This window comes from Canis lupus, chromosome 13 (genome assembly GCF_048164855.1).
Source record: "Canis lupus baileyi chromosome 13, mCanLup2.hap1, whole genome shotgun sequence".
NCBI lineage: Eukaryota > Metazoa > Chordata > Mammalia > Carnivora > Canidae > Canis > Canis lupus.
This window is the reverse complement of record NC_132850.1, coordinates 45,369,572-45,386,890: the sequence shown is the minus strand read 5'-3', so window position 1 is coordinate 45,386,890 and position 17,319 is coordinate 45,369,572. Positions and strand designations below refer to the sequence as shown.

Genomic DNA, 17,319 nt, shown 5'->3' with positions numbered 1-17,319 from the left:
AAAAGAGAAAGATGTCAAACATACATATCCTTTCTTCCTATCTCTTTTTCTCCTTGAACAAAAAAAAGCAAGAACAGGGGAGTCTAGGTGGCTCGACTGGTTTTAGATTTTGATTTTAACCCAAATTGTGATCTCAGAGTCCTGGGATTGAGCTCCACATCAGCTCCACGCTCATCAGGGAGTCTGCTTGAGATTCTCTCTCTCCCTCCCTCTGTCTCTGCCTGTTCTCCTTCTTGCGCACACACGTGCTAATATAAATAATTCTTTCAAAAAAAAAAAAAAAGGCAGGAACAAAACAATCAATCCTCAGAATTAACTGGTATGGCTTGAGCACCTACAACAGGTATCACACAGGGCCAAGTGCCTCTAGGTATAAAAGACACAGTTCATACCCACAATGAACTTTAATCAAAATGAAAAAAAATTCACTTATCAAGTACCTATTGTGTGCCAAGCCAAAAGTTCTTAATGCTGATGTACATTAAACTTACCTATAATACTTTTATAAGAGCACCCCACCATAACCCTTGAGTAGAATCCCCCAGAGGCAGATCCATGGATTTCTGTGTTGGTTGTTCAAGTGATTCTGATGTGCAGACAAGGTGAGAATAATCGTGCTACCACACAGATCATAAGACACTGCCTGTGTACCCCCAAGTAATTTGGTCATAATAAAAGCTATTAAAACAAAAGCTAGACTAGACAAGCTAGTTTGTTCTGTTCCTCAAAGTTACAAGAGTTTTAGTATAAGTCTACCATTTATAACCACTGATTCCAACTTTATCAATGGTATAGGACATACCTATGAAGTGTTAATATGGACGCTTAAAAACTCCTGAAGGTCAGGAAGCAAGAGCTCTACCAATTGCATTAGCTTTCTTTCTTAATTCCTTGATTTTGAAAGGCTATCCCAATTATAGGAGAAATATCTTCAAACTAAGAATATGTAACATTAATAATGATGGCTTGTTACTTAACTTTCTTATTATTGTAGTCTCTTCTTACTGATAGACTGTTTCTTCCAGGCAGAAACTGACATACATTTCTCTATCCCTGCCCCTAAACCTAGCAGACACACAACAGGAGCAGGAGCATACAAATTACTTGCTGAATTGATTGATGTGGGCTTAACAAAAGGCAGGACCCCAGAGTGAGGATGCACCTTCTTAAAGGAGCCTTTCCTGGAATACAAATCAACATCACAGCCTGCACAATTTGACAAAACTCTTCAATGTTTAAATGCAAATAAATGCTATAAATACAGTTTGTGTGCCAATCATCTGAATGTTAATCAAGTTAATTTTGTTCACAGTTAACAGGAAAAACATTTAAAACCAATCAAACATTCCCCCAAGCTTGAACAAACTAAATGGAAATCCTGAGCACACAAACACGAACACAAGGAAAATAAAGAGGGTGTTATTAATCATGCCAGACTGTAAAGCCTGCAATGGGCAAAAAGCAAAACAGGAAGCTGTAACAGATGAGATGGCAAGCCATATACAATCTGCCATCCTGGGTTCCAACAGAGACTAAGTGCTAACGCAACATGCACTGCATTTTATTCCCTTTCATGAAAAGCTACAGTGTCTGATAAAATTAAGACCCATTTTCAGGCGTTCATCCAACCTCTCCGGTTCAGCTTTTAAAGAGTCTGAGACTGACCAAGGCATATCAGTTCAGGGTTCCTACTCAGTCTCTCACTTAGAAAACGGAGGAGGAAAAAGAAAGAAAGGAAAGAAAGGAAAGAAAGGAAAGAAAGGAAGGAAAGGAAGGAAAGGAAAGGGAAAAGAAAAAAGAAAAGAGGAAAGGAAAGGAAAGGAAAGGAAAGGAAAGGAAAGGAAAGGAAAGGAAAGGAAAGGAAAGGAAAGGAAAGGAAAGGAAAGGAGGAAGGAAGGAAGGAAGGAAGGAAGAGAGAGAGAGGAAGAAAGGAAGAAAGGAAGAAAGGAAGAAAGGAAGAAAGGAAGAAAGGAAGAAAGGAAGAAAGGAAGAAAGGAAGAAAGAAAGAAAGAAAGAAAGAAAGAAAGAAAGAAAGAAAGAAAGAAAGAAAGAAAGAAAGAAAACGGAACAGGTGGGTATGGGCCCAAGTCATAAGCGTGTAAATGAGATTTAAAGGTGTTTCCCTCCCCTCTTCCAACTTTAAAATATTCATAGATCATCTAAGGGGTACCTGGCTGGCTCATTTGGTAGAACATGCAACTCTTGATCTTGAGATCGTGAGTTCAAGCCCTACACTAGGTACAGAGATTGCTTTAAAAAAAAAAAAATCTAAAAGAAAGGAGATGGTGAGGCAGAAAATGCTGATGAATAATTCTACTCTAACAGCTAGGTAAGAACTCAATTAATGCTGAGGTAAGACTAAGTATACTTCAGCCAGGAATGGATCTCACCCACAAGCAGCAGATGTTTTCCTTACAGGCAACATACCAAAAGCCTTTTATATACACTTATGATCATTGTTACCCTTCAGAGAAAATCTGGGAAATTAAATGCCAATGCCTAACTCTTTAAATTCTTTTCATTTTATAAGAACTTCTACTACATGAGAGGACTTTTCTCATTTTGATACCACCTTATAAACTAATTCATTTCAACAATCAAAACCATATTCCAAGACCACTACATGTCTCCTATGAATAAGAAAATGCCACTATAAATAGAACCTAATGCTGCAACTCAGGTAGGAGAGAAAGAGGCCCTGAAATGTGCTCTACGAAGCACTGATGTCTCCAAGGTGCATCAATCATGTCAGTTGATTAAAAAACTGCATATAACTGATAACCCCTAATGGGCTGGGAACACCTCACATTATTCCAAGACTCTGACCCCAAAATCATATATGGAAAGGAGCAGTGTATTATTAAGGAATAAGAGGGAGAAGGCCTGTCTCTTATAACTCTGGCTCATATATATGGTGTACCTCCTAGTAATTTTGCTTTGGCAGCTGGGAAATTTGGGCTTCAATGAAAAAAAAAAAAAAAAACAGTTTTCCCAGGCCGATACTTCCTGGCACACAAAGAATAACTCAATAAAGTAAAAGAGATATCATCCTTACTCCAGTGAAGAATCTGACCAGGACACAGGAGAACCTTTTTTTAATAGTAGTTATCAGCATTTCATGTATGTTTTAAATTATTTGTTCATGTCCTTTACCAATTTCATTTTTTAGGAGTGGTTTTTTTTATTGATTTTTAGAAGTTTCTTAAATAGAACAGAAACTTGCTGCAAATATGTCACCTAAAAAGTTGTATTTGTGAGTCCATGTTTGGTTGTTTGTATTTGGCCACATAATTGCTGTCAAATCTATAAAATTTTCCTTTATTGTTTCTGCCTTCCACATTTAAAAGGGCTCTATAGCTGGCTATTAATTACCCTCTCCTGTCTCTTGATAAAATGGCATGAATCAATCTCCCCCTTTCCTTCTGACACTATGATAAGAATCCATGCCAGAATCGTTCTACACTGAGCACAGTGTATTACTCCACTAGAAAAAAAAAATGTAACACTAATGAATGCTATAAAAAAAAAACAAAAACCACAGATAAATTTGAATACTTATCTTTAAAAGCTCTGGGCAATTTAAGTAACTTCTTTAAATCATTAAGCAGCATTCTTCTCTTAGTTCAATTACTATATTTTTCTCAAAAACCTTTATCTACAATTATCAGGGAAATGCTCCATCTACAAATTCCCAAACTTGATATTTCAAATTTCATTACCAGGATTCCCATTGCTTAACTCTTCTCAATTCATTTAAGTCCATTAGACTCCTTATAACCTGTGACCCTTAATCTAGATTGGATTCAATACGGCTCTCATTAACATTCTAGATTCTAAAGTCACATTAATTTTTACAAACAGCTAATGTTGGGCAGCCCGGGTGGCTCAGCAGTTTAGCGCCGCCTACAGCCCAGGGCATGATCCTGGAGACCCGGGATCAAGTCCCACGTCAGGCTCCCTGCATGGAGCCTGCTTCTCCCTCTGCCTGTGTCTCTGCTTCTGTCTCGGTCTCTCTCTCTCTCGATTAAATAAATAAAACCTTAAAAAAAAAAAAAAAAAAAAACAGCTAACATTTTCTGAATGCTTATAATACACCAAATCCTATACTGACATAAATGCACCTCCCCTCTCTCCCTTTTGATCACCTCTGAAACCAGGAACTATACAGTTGATGGCTAAGTCATATCTAATTGACAGGTTTTTTTCCCCTCAAGTAGTACATGAAATAGTGCAATAATTAGCATCTTAGATTAGATGAAATATGAAAGTATAACTCATTTCATCTTCCTATCAATCCTGAGGCTGATACTATTATATCTCTATTTTTCAGATGAGGACAAGCAAGGTACCAAAGCGAATGATAGCTTCCCCTAACGGTATAAAAAGCAAGTAAGTCTTCAGGCTTAGACTGAAATCCAGCCAATCTGACTCTAGAGCCTCGTCTCTTAACTGATTTCTATGGCTAGGCCAGAATCCTCTTTGCCAACATTTCTCTCCTATCTAACTATCAGGCCATCAAGTTACCCCAGAAAGTAACAATAACCTAGTCCACAGCCACATCAAACTTCCCACCAGGCTTTGCCTTTGCTGCTTAGACTTTGAATTTTCCAGATTCCCTGGCACACTACCTACAACGGTTCTTTCGAAACTTCTGCATTATTCTTCCAGTACCATTTGCTAAGTCGTCCACCTCACCATGCCGGTGAAGGGGCTCGCCTCCCACACCACTAGGAAAGTCAGGGCAAGTTGGCACACCCTCCACCATCTCCTTTCTTCTAACTTAGACTCTGTTCTGCTTCTTTCTCAGACAACTCTCCCTCCTTACCGTGGTTAATATTTTGTCACCTGTGCTTCAGATCACTAATTCCATCATCTTTAATTGCTCTCTGTCCATTAACTTCTTTGCTTCAACTTCAGAATCAACGCAATGGCATCTATTCTGAAATATAAGTCACGTGTGCAAGGGCTTTTGAGAATCTACTTCTCATTTGTTAATATGTTCTGCATCTCTTCATACCTCCATTCACTTCATTACCCTGACCTTTTCTCCTTTGCCATAAACCATACAACATTTTCCCACTCTGTACCTCCTTCTGGAATCTCTCTTCTCTAGACTTTTTGGGTTCGCTGCTCCTCTGACCCCACATCTTTCTTCCAGTTTCTTCTTCCAACCACTTCAAACATGCCTCTTCCTTCTACTAATTCCCAATTGTGGACTTAACACTCAACCCACCAGCTCTTTCTTTTCCATGGTGTCCTCAGAATACGTATCTATTCTTAGTGGTTTAACCATCATTTCCAGGAGAGGACTCCTAAGAATCTACATGTGAAGTGAAGCTCTAAGTCCTTCCCGAAGCTTTGGTTATAGATCTCCAACTGGCCTATAGGATGTTTGTACTTAGATATCCCACCTTAATTTGACATTCAATCTCTATTCCTTCCACAACCAGTTCTTCCTTATTCTTATGAAAAGACTTTATTAGGGCACCTGGGAGGCTCAGTTAAAAAAAGACTTAACATTAATTTTCTAGTCACTCTGATTGGAAACAAGAATACTCTCTGATACCTCTCTCCCATTACTCTATAGCCAAATAATCACCAACTGTTTTTTTGCTCACAAAACCCATCTCATACCACATAGGTAACTAAATAGCTTTCCTATTATTCTCCTGGCATCCAGGCCCTACCTTCTCCAATCCTCACTGCACGTTCCCCTTCAGTGACTTCCCAATGCTTTCTTATTCTGGCCCTGTACTCAAATTCTCACCCCAACTTAACCTTTCTGAATGTGTCTTCCACCTCAGCATACTGAGCCCCATCGGGAATAGCCCCTGTGGTGAGGCAGGGCTGCTCACTAGCCACTAGATCTGTGCTGTCCAACAGGATAGCCACAGGATAAACAGTTTGTTATGTTTAAACATAATATAATAAAAATTAAAAAATGCAACTCCCTTCAGTTGCTCTGGCCACATTTTAAGTGCCGCTCTGGCTAGCAGCTATTATACTGGACAGTGTAGATAGCAAACATCTCCATCACTGCAGAAAGTTCTGCTGGGACAGTCCTGCTGTAGAGATCCTCAACACTCATGCTTAGCCTCCCTGGTCTCCCGTATCACTGCGCTATCTAGGATGTTTCTCCCTCCTACCTATGCCAATCTACATGTCCTTCCATACCACAATGGCCTCATGTGAGTTGTTTGTACAACTTCCTCCTACATTATCTTGTAACAACTCTTACAATGTTGTTTTATTCAATTTTTCATTTTTGTGTGTCTTCTAATTATTGAGCCACTCAGAACTAGCAAATATTCAAGGGAATAAATGAAGTGTATACTCACTATAATACTGCATCAAAATTATCAAATTAATGGTATATGTAATACCCCTCCATCAAAAAAGATACTTTCTTTCAATCTAAGCAAATAAAATATCATGCATTTAGCTAACTGAACTACTTAATTCCTAATACTTAAAAGATAATTAGTCCCCCCCCCCGCTTTTTTTTTTGCTTGTGGTGTTTGAAACCAAAAAAAAAAAACCTTAAAGGTCTGAAATACTTCCACTTTGCATAAGTACACCACAAAGAAACCACAAAAGATAGACAAGGAAAGGAAAATGACTGAACAGTTTAAGTAACTATACCCTAACTATCTGAGATTATAGGAAAAAAATATAGTACAGCTACCCTAAAATTAAGGAGAAACTACAAATAAAGCATTTAAAAATTATGTATATAAATATATTTTTGAATCAATAGCTAGACCCCTCTATCCTCCTTTTTGTAAATATGACATAGTAAATATTTATATTCTGAGCACGACAGCATATAGATACATAATTAACTGCTGTACATATGTGTTCTTTCTTTAAATTCAGGATTATTGTCTAAAGAAAATTAGTTAAGAAACCAATCCACCACACCATGGACCTGGGATCTTAACAAGGTAACAAAGCTCCTGATCTGAATACTAGAACTGAGCAGGGATTCAGGGGAAATGGCCAGGTAAGGATTCCCTCAAACCTTCAAAAGTTGGATGCTTTATTTTCAAGAGGGAGTCTTGACAGGAGTTCTGATTTGAGCTTCTAACAAAAACTGTAAAGATGTAAAATTGCTCAAATACTGCAGTTCCCAGCACCTTCCTTGAACTCTGATGTGATCACTGGAGTTGAACTATTTATGAAAGTCTTGACATTTTCTGTCTAAAAAATAGCCCCTCTTACATAAACGAATGTTCTACAGAACCCGTTCATTTCTGCTAATCAGCCAGCAATAGCTGTAAATGTTACTTTTTCAATTGATAGGACTTGTACATCTCTAAAATTGACTCCACCTTAATAATGCATACCAAAATGAGAATTTTAATTTAGATTTTAAGCTACATTCATGCTACTTCGCTTTGCCTTTTTTTTTTTTTTTTTTTTTTAAAGAAGTTCCTCCGGAATGTAAAAAATATTTCAGGTGTTTTTGCTGCAAATCAGGTGACAAATCACCACTATCTGCACTACCAGGTAATAGCAGAAAAGGAGTATAAAGAGCCAAGAGGTTTAAGTTTGGAGGAAAAAGGTGATGCCCCTATTTGTTATCAAAGCATCCCCTGCTAATCTCAGTACAAAAAGTAAAACCAGAGTTCCCCAGTTGTTGAACACAACAAAGTGCTGGGAGAGTGACATGCCTGGAGAGGACATGGAAGCTCTTTGTCCCTTCCTCTGTATCTTGCCCTGTGCACTTCTTCCATCTGGCTATTCCTGAGTTGAATCCTTTATAATAAACCAGTAATCTGCTAGAGAAAGGGAGAAAGAGAGAAAGAAAGAAAAGAACAGTAAAACCACACTTAAAAGTACCATTACAGAGGACACTTCATCAGTCTCATTTTATGATTTAACATCAAATTCCTCTACCCTCTGTACGTAAATTATCCTTCTCCTCAGACCTTTCCAATTCTCTCCCTAGTATCTACTGGCTCCTTCCTTAAATACTCCAAACTTTAGCTTTTGGTTAGGAATGGGATTTCTTTTTGAGAGTCAAGAGAGAAAATTCATATAGCAGAACTGCCTGATTTAATTTGATCTTTGTACAATCTTGGATCTCCCATTTTCTAGAAAGGTCCCATTGATTACATGAGACACAGAAATTTTCTTTTCTATCTCTAAAATGAAAAAAAAAAGTCAATTTTAATCTGTAAAAAACATCTCTTGGAGGTGGTCAGACTTGATTCCTATTCACCTAAATGGTTAGGTAGGTACACAGAAGTCAATACCATGCCAAAAATTCTTTCCTCCCCTCCCCAAATTACGCTGGATATGCTCAGACCAAAGCCTTAGGAACAGAGTGAGTATAACAGGAAAGGTTAAACAAATGAGAACTCAACAACAATAAGAGTGATCCGGGTTCTGGCTTTCTCTCTTCTAGTTACTTAGGTGGGTGACTCTAGGCCAATCAGCAATCTTCTCTGGGCCTCAGATTGCTCAACTTGATATGAACTAACGGGATTAGGAAATCTTCAAAGCAGCTTTTAACACTAAATATCTCTATTCTCTACACAGGAAATTACACTCTCAATGTTTATGAATGCACTTGGCAAGGCTGCCCCATGGATGTCCTTCACCTGAAATATCATGCAACTTGGGTATTTGTGTATACAAGCTCACCAGGGAATATAAACATCTTTGGATTGGAGGATGGGAATGACCAGATATTGGATCCATGGTTTCATCAGATTCTTAAACAGCCTGACCAAAAAAAAAAAAAAAAAAAAAAAAGAATAACTGCAAGACTACACAAAAGTAGAGATTAAATGTGGAAAAAAATTTCCATGATTTGCCATGAACTGTTTTCATCTCAAAGTACAGTGTTCAGCAGCTAAGAGAAGACTAATTTTGATGAGATAAACTGTACTACTAGAACTTTTCACTACCATCAGCTTGTAATATCACAAGAAACACACAAGGGAAAGTGGCAGGAATTATTCAGAAAAGCAGAGATGAATATAATTCAGCTTTGAAATGCATTACTTTTTTGTCAGATTTATTCTTCTAATTATATTCTGCTTAGATACTGTATAATGTAAATATTATGTTTTTTCTTAATCACGCAAAATAAGACAACACAAGAAGACAGCCTAGAAAAGCACAACAGAGGGCAGATTTGTCTAAAAACCTAAAAAATGTCTATACTGGAATGGTAAAGCCCAGAACAATGAATATTGGAATATTCTAGACAGAATATACATATAAATATACATTTAAAAAATATATATACATACATAGTTAAAAGTGAGGTTCTACAGTCAAATTGTCTGTCATATCCCAGCTAAGATTATAAATCATAATCACTCACTAGTTATATGGCCTGAGGCAAGACACTGAATCATTCTGAACTCAAATTTCTTTGCCTGTAAAATGTGATAACAGTACTTAGGTAAGTTTTGGGGCTTAAAAAAGGTATGAGCATGGTATCGACTTTTGTGTACCTAACCCTTATGATAAATATGATCCAGAGAAAAATCAACCTCATTTCATCCCGTACTTCAATTACCATTTCCAAACTTTCTTTTTTCAAAGATTCATTTATTTATTTATGATAGACATAGAGAGAGAAAGAGGCAGAGACACAGGAGGAGGGAGAAGTAGACTCCATGCCGGGAGCCAGACGTGGGACTCGATCCCAGGACTCCAGGATCGCGCCCTGGGCCAAAGGCAGGCGCTAAACCGCTGAGCCACCCAGGGATCCCCTCCAAATTGTTTTTTATTTTATCAAGAGCAACTAGTAGGTGAAAAAATTAATGATACACCTCTTTTTCCTGACCCCACAAGCTCATTAGAAGTAGTAAGCAGAGAAGTAGCTGAAAGAGTAGAAAGGAAAAGAAGTAAAAGTCCTAGAGCAGCCCTGTCCAGCAGACCCTTCTGTGATAACGAAAATGTTCCACATACATTGTCCAATATGGTAGCCCCGAGCCACATGTGGCTAGTTCTACTGAGAAAATAAATTTTAATTTTACTAACATTTAAATACTGATATGTAGCTATAGCTGTTTTATTGGATAGTACCTCCCCAGATGACCCATAAACTGAATAAAGATTGCCAGAAATTTCAACAAAAAACAAGAGTCTTCTTTTCCTAAATTGTTCCTATGTTCAATTCAAATATCTTTGCTTTCAGTGGAGACCTGGTAACTGTGGCTAGTTAAGAAAAAACATGCCAACTGATACATCAATACAGTGCAACTCAGTGCTAATGACAGGACCAGAGATAAGAAGTATGTGGTCCTCTGATATTTTAGAAGGTCCCTAAGGTCACGTTAAATTCAAGCTCATATGAAGCCTGGTTCAGTATAAAAGCTGCAAAAGTTCTTATCAGAACCCCCAATGCATCTGTTTCTCCACTACCAAACGGAAAGCTACTTAGACAATGCAGATTGAACATCCTTTCATTTATTTTAAATTTCTTCAGAAATTCGGAGTTCTGTAAGCCTTTCCCTCTTTCAGAAACACTTGGGTTCCTGGTCAGCTCAGCCTTTCCACTATAAACAAAATCCATGTACCACCCATATCTGAAGTATAACGCCAGACTCCTGCTTAGCTGCCCCTGTAATATGGTTTAATTATGATGACTGAACTAATAGGCTGACATCATAGACTTTTACAGGCTGACCCCATGTCATCCTGATGTATCATTTTGCACCAGTTCAGTGCTGTAAATCAATTTAAGATCTCAAGCAGGTTGAAAAGGCTGGTAATGATGCTTTCTCTGCTGTCTCTGGAGACTCTACATTATACACAACTTACATTATTTATAAAGCCTCAATGATGCCTCCATTAGCCTTGTAAGACTACACAAATGAGATCTTTTATACACACACAACTTGGCCTTGATTATGTAGGTGACTACAGCTTAAACATAGTCATCTAATTACACCCCAGTTTCTTCTTTTTCTTATCTAACCAAGTCATTAAATTTTATCTTTAACCCAGAATTACTATAAATCAGAATCACAAACTGAAATTTAGTTTTTAACTAACAAATGTATGAGGGTGGGGGGAATGAGACTGACATAATGCTTCAATGAATTTCGTAGGGAAAAATTTACTTAAATTCCAAGAATATAAGAGGTTAACATTTTCAAATACCTATAAAATGGTCATTTCTCTAAAATGCAAAGGTCATCCACTCTTCAAGGGTATAAAACCAATGGATACTGCAAAAAGGAAAAATGTATTTGGTTACATACCTATGGTTGGAGGGGTCAAAACTAAATCAAGGACAAATCCCTACACTCAGAAGAAACCCGATCTTGTCTGGATCCTCCAGAGGCTCTGGCATCACCCACTTCTAGAAAATCATCTCTCACGACCCTGGTTACAGTTTCCTAAGAATTGCAGTATCACACAAATGTACACCACCTGCAGAGAAATATCAAGTAACTGCAAATGGGAAAGAGAGAGGGAGTACGACAATCACCTTAATCATTTCAGCATAGGTAGGCCTGGCACCTACATCAGAAGAACACTGATGCAAAATATTTATACTACTTGAAAATGCTGGGTCCCTGAACATGGGCCCTGTCACTATTTTTTTTTTTTTTTGAAACAGTGGTTCCAATACAGCTCACCTACTTCCAATAAAACGTAAAGTGGTAATTATAAACAACATGAAAAGTCAACACGGGCCGAGAACAGTTTTCTTATCGTGTTACTGAACGTTAAGCATGTTATCACCACGGGCAAGGAGAGCAAGAAATGCTCTGAAACGAAGGCATTCTGTGATTTAGGTGCTAAGAGTTCCAGCAACAGGATGACAGAGTGACATCATGCAACTTCTGTATCATTCCACATGCTTTGAAACTTCGGATACAATGGAAAAGAAGAGAACAGGAAGGGAAGGGGGGGGGGTAGGGAAGGCCGGTTGCCACAGCACTCACGAAAACGATGCTTTCTCAAGAAGATGGTTCGGAGACGTGCCTCGATTTTCAGAAGGGAAGCGCCTCGCGGGCTATCTTGCACAGTAGATGGAACAATCGTTTGAGCCTCAAAATAAACAAAAGCCGCAGCTACTGTAGTTGTGGGATCCGGCAGGCGTTTGTTCCTCCTCCCTTCCTAAAGTGCATCAAGGAAACGTTCTCCCTTTAAGCCCTCATGTGTATAAAGCAACTAGAAAAACAAGCCCACGTCGGTCTCGCTCACACCCACTCCCCCCACCTTCCTCCAGCAACGAGCCCGAGGAACACTAACAAAGGCGGCGAGCGGAGTAAATGAACAGTTGTTCAACAGCGAACTCACAAATACACATGCAGTGAGGCAATCGAATCCGGTAAAGGGAAAGGAATGAGACGACACTTGGAGGCGCACGGGGTGTAGGCGGAAGAGAGAGGGGAAAAAAAAAAAAAAAATACGCGCCGCCGCCAAGCCTTTGAATAAATTAGAGGGAATTTCGGTGCGAACTTTCCTTGACCTCGACCCCCAAGAGGCTCGCTGGGGCAGGGAAAGGCCCCCGTGCGGGATGCGGAGGCGCGCGGGGCACCGGGGGCCCCTGGAGCCGGCCCCGCTCGGCCGGGCGCCCACCGCGCGGAGGGCAGCGCCCCGCGGCCGTCCCCCAGCTCCCGCAAGGGTCGCCCGGGCCGGCGGGACACAATGGGGCGGCGGGCGGCGGGCGGCGCGCACGGGCCTCGGCCCGGCTGCGGAGGGGGAAAGAGGGCGGGAGGGGAGGTCCCGCGGCGGCCGGCGCCGGGGAGAGGCTCGGGCGGAGGAGCGCGGCTTCCCCACGGCTGAGCCAACAAAGACGCGAGGAGAACGGCGCCGAGCCCCGCCTGGCCGGCCGGGCGCCACAGCGGGAGCGGGAGCGGGAGCGGGAGCGGTGGCAGGTCCGCTCCTCGGCGCGGCCGGGAGGCGCCATCATGGGGGGGGCCCGGCCCGGCCCGCCCCGCGCGGGGAAGAGCCCCCTGCCCGCCGCGGCCCGCGTCACCGGCCCCGCGCTCACCCCACGGGAGGCGGCGGCGGCGCTGGAAAGCAAGCGCCGGGCGCCGAAGGAGGGCGGGGACGCGGCCAAGGAGAAAGTTGGGTGCGGGTCTGTTTCGTTTTACCGGGTTGGCGGCGCGCCCGTCCGCGCGGGCGCACGAGGGGCCGGACGAGCGGGGTCCCGCGGCCCCGGTCCGGCCGGCGGGGCGCTGCGCTCGCAGGGTGCCTCCCCGCGCCTCGGCCCGGGCTCGGCCGCTCGGCCTCCGCTTCCTCCGCCCGCCCGCCCGCCCGCTCGCTCCCGGAGCCTGGATTGATCTGGTCGCGCTGGCGTCAGGGAGTCGGAGCCGCCCAGCCTCCACTCGGCGGCTGCCAACAGCCGGCGCACTCGCCCGCCCGCCCGCACGCTCGCCCGCCCGCCCGCCTGCTCACACGCGCACCCGCGCGCCGCCGCCGCCGCCGCCGCCGCCGCCGCGCGACCAGGGATCCTCTCCAAATTCCCGGCCGCTGAGCGCGAGCGCGGGGCCGCGGGGCCGCGGGGCCGCGGGGCCGGCCACCTCCCTGCTCCCGCCTCCCCCAGCCCGCCCCCGGCCCCACGCCCCGTTGACTCCAAGGAGAAAGAAACCAGCCTTCTTTCCCCTGCTTCCTGGAGTCCCGGCGGAGCGGGCTTGGTGCGTTATCCTCACGTGAAGTTCCAGGTTTAGTCTTCTTTATTTTCTGAACTACTCATCACCCGCCCACCGCGCCCTCCGAACGCTACCACCGCACCCGCGGGGCGCGTTTCTGACCATTCTCTTTCAGACCTCTCCTTTTCATGTCCAGTTTCCATTGCCCTTCACTTTTGCACGCCCCACAAGTTGCACGTACCCAGAACTGGATAGCCTAGTGCTACTGCATCTGCTTACACCCACCCGTATCGCTGTTTTGTGTTTTGGGCCAGTTCAGTATGTGATGACTTGAGTGGGTAACGTAGTGGTTCTAAGTAAGTAATGGCAGATGCCACAGTGGAACTCAACTTTTTTTTTTTTTTTTTTTTTTTTGGGATGGAACTCAACTTTTGATCCGATTTCTATAATCTTTTATATGACACCAACCCCCTAAAATAAAAACAGACTGGCTCTCATCTAACCTGATCTGCATAGACCTCGAACATATCTTTTGTAAGAATTAATTTTTCCCTTGGCTAGCTCTCTGGAAGCTGGCATGAAATCTTGGATAATTACCATAATGTTGAGTTATGTTTAGAGAGGAATGATTACTCTGAGGAATAAATTTCTCACGAACTCAAAGAACCATTACCACCAGTATAAAGAAAATATCAAAGACCGAAGGAAGTTAATGGTACTCTCCAATTGTTCATGCACCTTTACATGTCCACAGTCTATTTTAAATTCATATTTCTTAATTTATTTCTGCATTCCATGTTTAATTATTCAAAAGAAATGCAACAAGCCCCATAAGACATACAACACTTTGTAAATTATAGATCAGAATATTTCAGTTCATCTCTTTGTTAAGCTATTTGAGCACTTACTGGTCAAGTCTTGGGCCTCATCTTATTTTCCCTAAAAGCAGCATTTGACACAGTTCATCATTCTCTGCTCCTTGAAACAACAGCTGGCCTGAGCCTTGTGAAATGCCACTCAGATCAGGTCACTCCTCTGCCCAAAACCCTTCCCTGGTAAATAGAACGTGCTGTATACACAATGGAACATTATTCAGTCATTAACAAGAATGAGATACTGACACATGCTGCATGAATGAACCTGGAAAATATTGTATCACATGAAAGAGGCCAGATACAAAGCCCACATATTTGATTCATATTGAAATACCCAGAATTGGCCCATCTGTAGAGACAGGAAGTAGAATGTTGGTTGCCTATGTTTGGGAGGATAGGGAGATCGAGGAAGAGCGATAGCCAAAGGTTATCGTGTTTCTTTGGGGGGGGGGGGCGTGTAAAAAATGTTATAAAATTAGTCTGTGATGGTAGTTACACAACTCTGTGGATATATTAAAAGCCATTGAATCGTGCACTTTAAATGGGTAGATTAGATGGCATGTGAATTTTGTTTCAATAAAGCTGTTTTAAAAAGATACAGCAACTAAATGTAGTGTGTGATCCTTAATTGGACCCAGGATTGTGGGAGAAGCTATGCAATGACAATAAAACTCACTTTTTATTTTATAAAAATTATAAAATTATTACATTTTAACCTACACGTGACCTTGCTTAGTACAGTTCTGATCGCCACAAATGACAATTATTCACACTGCATATGCTATGCAATTTGATTTTACCCTTTGTGCAAGTTATTTCTTTAAATGGCGGCAATAAAAAATTGGATACTTTTTTCAAAAAAGGACATTATTTGGACAATTGTCAAAGCTTGAATATGGCTTGTGTATTGATATCATTGTATCAGAAAACCTTCCCGTGGCTCCCCATTTCATTCAAGTAAGAGTTCTCACCATGTGTACAAAGCCCTCCCTGATCTGTGCTCCCAACTCCTTCCTACCTGATCTCCTACTCTCTCCCTTGCTTACTTCCTCAAGTCAACCTGGCCTCCTCACAAGTCCTGGAGCAACCTGAGTCCAATCCCATCTCAGGGCCTCCACAGTAGCTGTCTCCTACCTGGAAAGCCCTTCCCACATGGCTGTGGGCCTTCCCTCACCCCTCTCAGGTCTTCATCCAACTGTTCCCCTCTCAATAAGACCCAGCCTGGCCACTCTATCTAAACTTTTACCTACCCCTCCCAAACACACATGTTTTGTAATCCTCTTTCCCTATCACTACCTAACTACTTAGCTGAAAGAACAGGACTTTTGGTCTGTTCGGTTCATTGCTATTCTCTCAGAGCCTAGAACAGTATCTGGCACCCAGTAGGAGCTTATTAAACACCTGCTGAATGAATGAATGAATGAACAAACAAACAAATGTGTGAGGCACTGTTCTAATTACAAGGCATATAGTTACAAACTACACAGATAAAAAATCCCTGCTCTCATCAAAGAAGATAAATAATGAATAAATACACAAATATTCTAGGTGGTGGGTGGTACATGGGAAGGAAGAAGCAAGGTAGGAGGGATTGGGAGCAGGGGTGGGTGCTATGTCTATAGGGGTAGGGCAAAGCTCCCTAACAAAGAAGTCTTGAAGGAAGACAGGGAGCATGCCACTGATCTAGGAGGAGGGTCACCAAACTCCCAAGCAGAGTGAGGAACAAGTGCAAAGTCCCTGAACCTGAGTCTACTTCATTCAATCGCGGATTATCCAGGAGGCCAGTGCAGCAATGCAGGGAGAAGCTAGACACAGGAGGGAAGACAGTGTGTGGACCAGGTGCACCTGTGCTGGTAGCTGCCCAGGCAGGAACACAGGGAAGTTCTCTTCTACTACTTCTCTTATCTTAGTGAAGAGCCCTACTTCCTGAGAATGGTTAGGGTGGGAGAGATTATGGAGGTTGGAAAAGAGCAGCAGATATGAAAGAGTTATCTTCTGGGAGAGTTTCAGAGCAAATGAACTACACAAATATGGTAGGATTGCCAGGCAGTGCTAGTAAGTGCCGATTTGAGGTTAATGGTCATGAATGCAAAGCAAGAACACTCAGCAGGGCTGTGGACTTTTCTACAGCCTTGTCAGCCTGAGGGGACAGCACGAGGGTTTTGCAGGTAAGTGTGATAGAGGGAAAGAGGGTCAGAGAGCAGAGAATGTGGGCAGGGGAGAGGCTAGGGTGGGCTGTGGGAGTGAGGGAGGTGAGGATATAAAGGAGTAGAAGACAAAGGAAAGGTGATAAGATCAATGGATTGAAGGTCCTAATGGAGTCCAAGAATTGCCAGAGTTGAGACTCACTCCCAAATAATAGGAACAGTCTGGGAATGGGATGCTTGAAATTATGGAGCTGGGGCAGTTTGGGGTGATGCCAAGATCTAGTGGTGTGGTCAGAGAAAGTAGGTGGGTAAGGCAGGGAAGAGGACAGTCTCCTCAGAGAAAAGGAGGTATCAAGTCACCAAAGGCAAACTAATTCTCTTATTGAGCTAGCCTGCTTAAAAAATGAAAACAAAACCAAAACACAACTACTAATCATTTATCAGTAAGGTGAGCCCTTAAAATTGGCTGCAAATACTAAATGTGCAAAATATGAACCCCCCCCAAATTTATGTTAAGAGATAGTTCTACTGAATAGAAAAATAAATGTCATGTAGGGTTTGTGTAGCAACCCCTTAAGTGAATTTAAATGAATCAATTCCCCTGGAATGAGCTGGCCAAGGATCACTGGTGTGGTATTCCACACTAAAAAGGAATGTTCCAATGATAACTATTGTTGAGGGAAAAGTGCAAATTATGAATTTTTTATGTTGAAATTCTTCTAT

General features: G+C 42.1%; 1 protein-coding gene across 7 annotated transcripts in view; it reads right to left on the bottom strand.

The window, feature by feature from the left end:
• Positions 1–14,627, bottom strand: part of SMAD1 (SMAD family member 1) — a 78,257-nt gene extending 63,630 nt beyond the window's left edge. Inside the window, exons 1-2 of one of the 7 annotated variants that reach the window (XM_072773457.1) lie at positions 13,077–13,127; positions 11,919–12,024 (exon numbers count right to left, since the gene is read on the bottom strand). The gene's annotated coding sequence lies outside the window, so the exon portion shown is untranslated. Of the gene's footprint in view, positions 1–11,127; positions 11,196–11,228; positions 11,401–11,918; positions 12,231–12,973; positions 13,007–13,076; positions 13,189–14,482 lie in introns of those variants that run through there. The other 6 variants (XM_072773455.1, XM_072773458.1, XM_072773460.1 and 3 more) reach the window with 6 other exon arrangements.
• Positions 14,628–17,319: the final 2,692 nt, after the last annotated feature.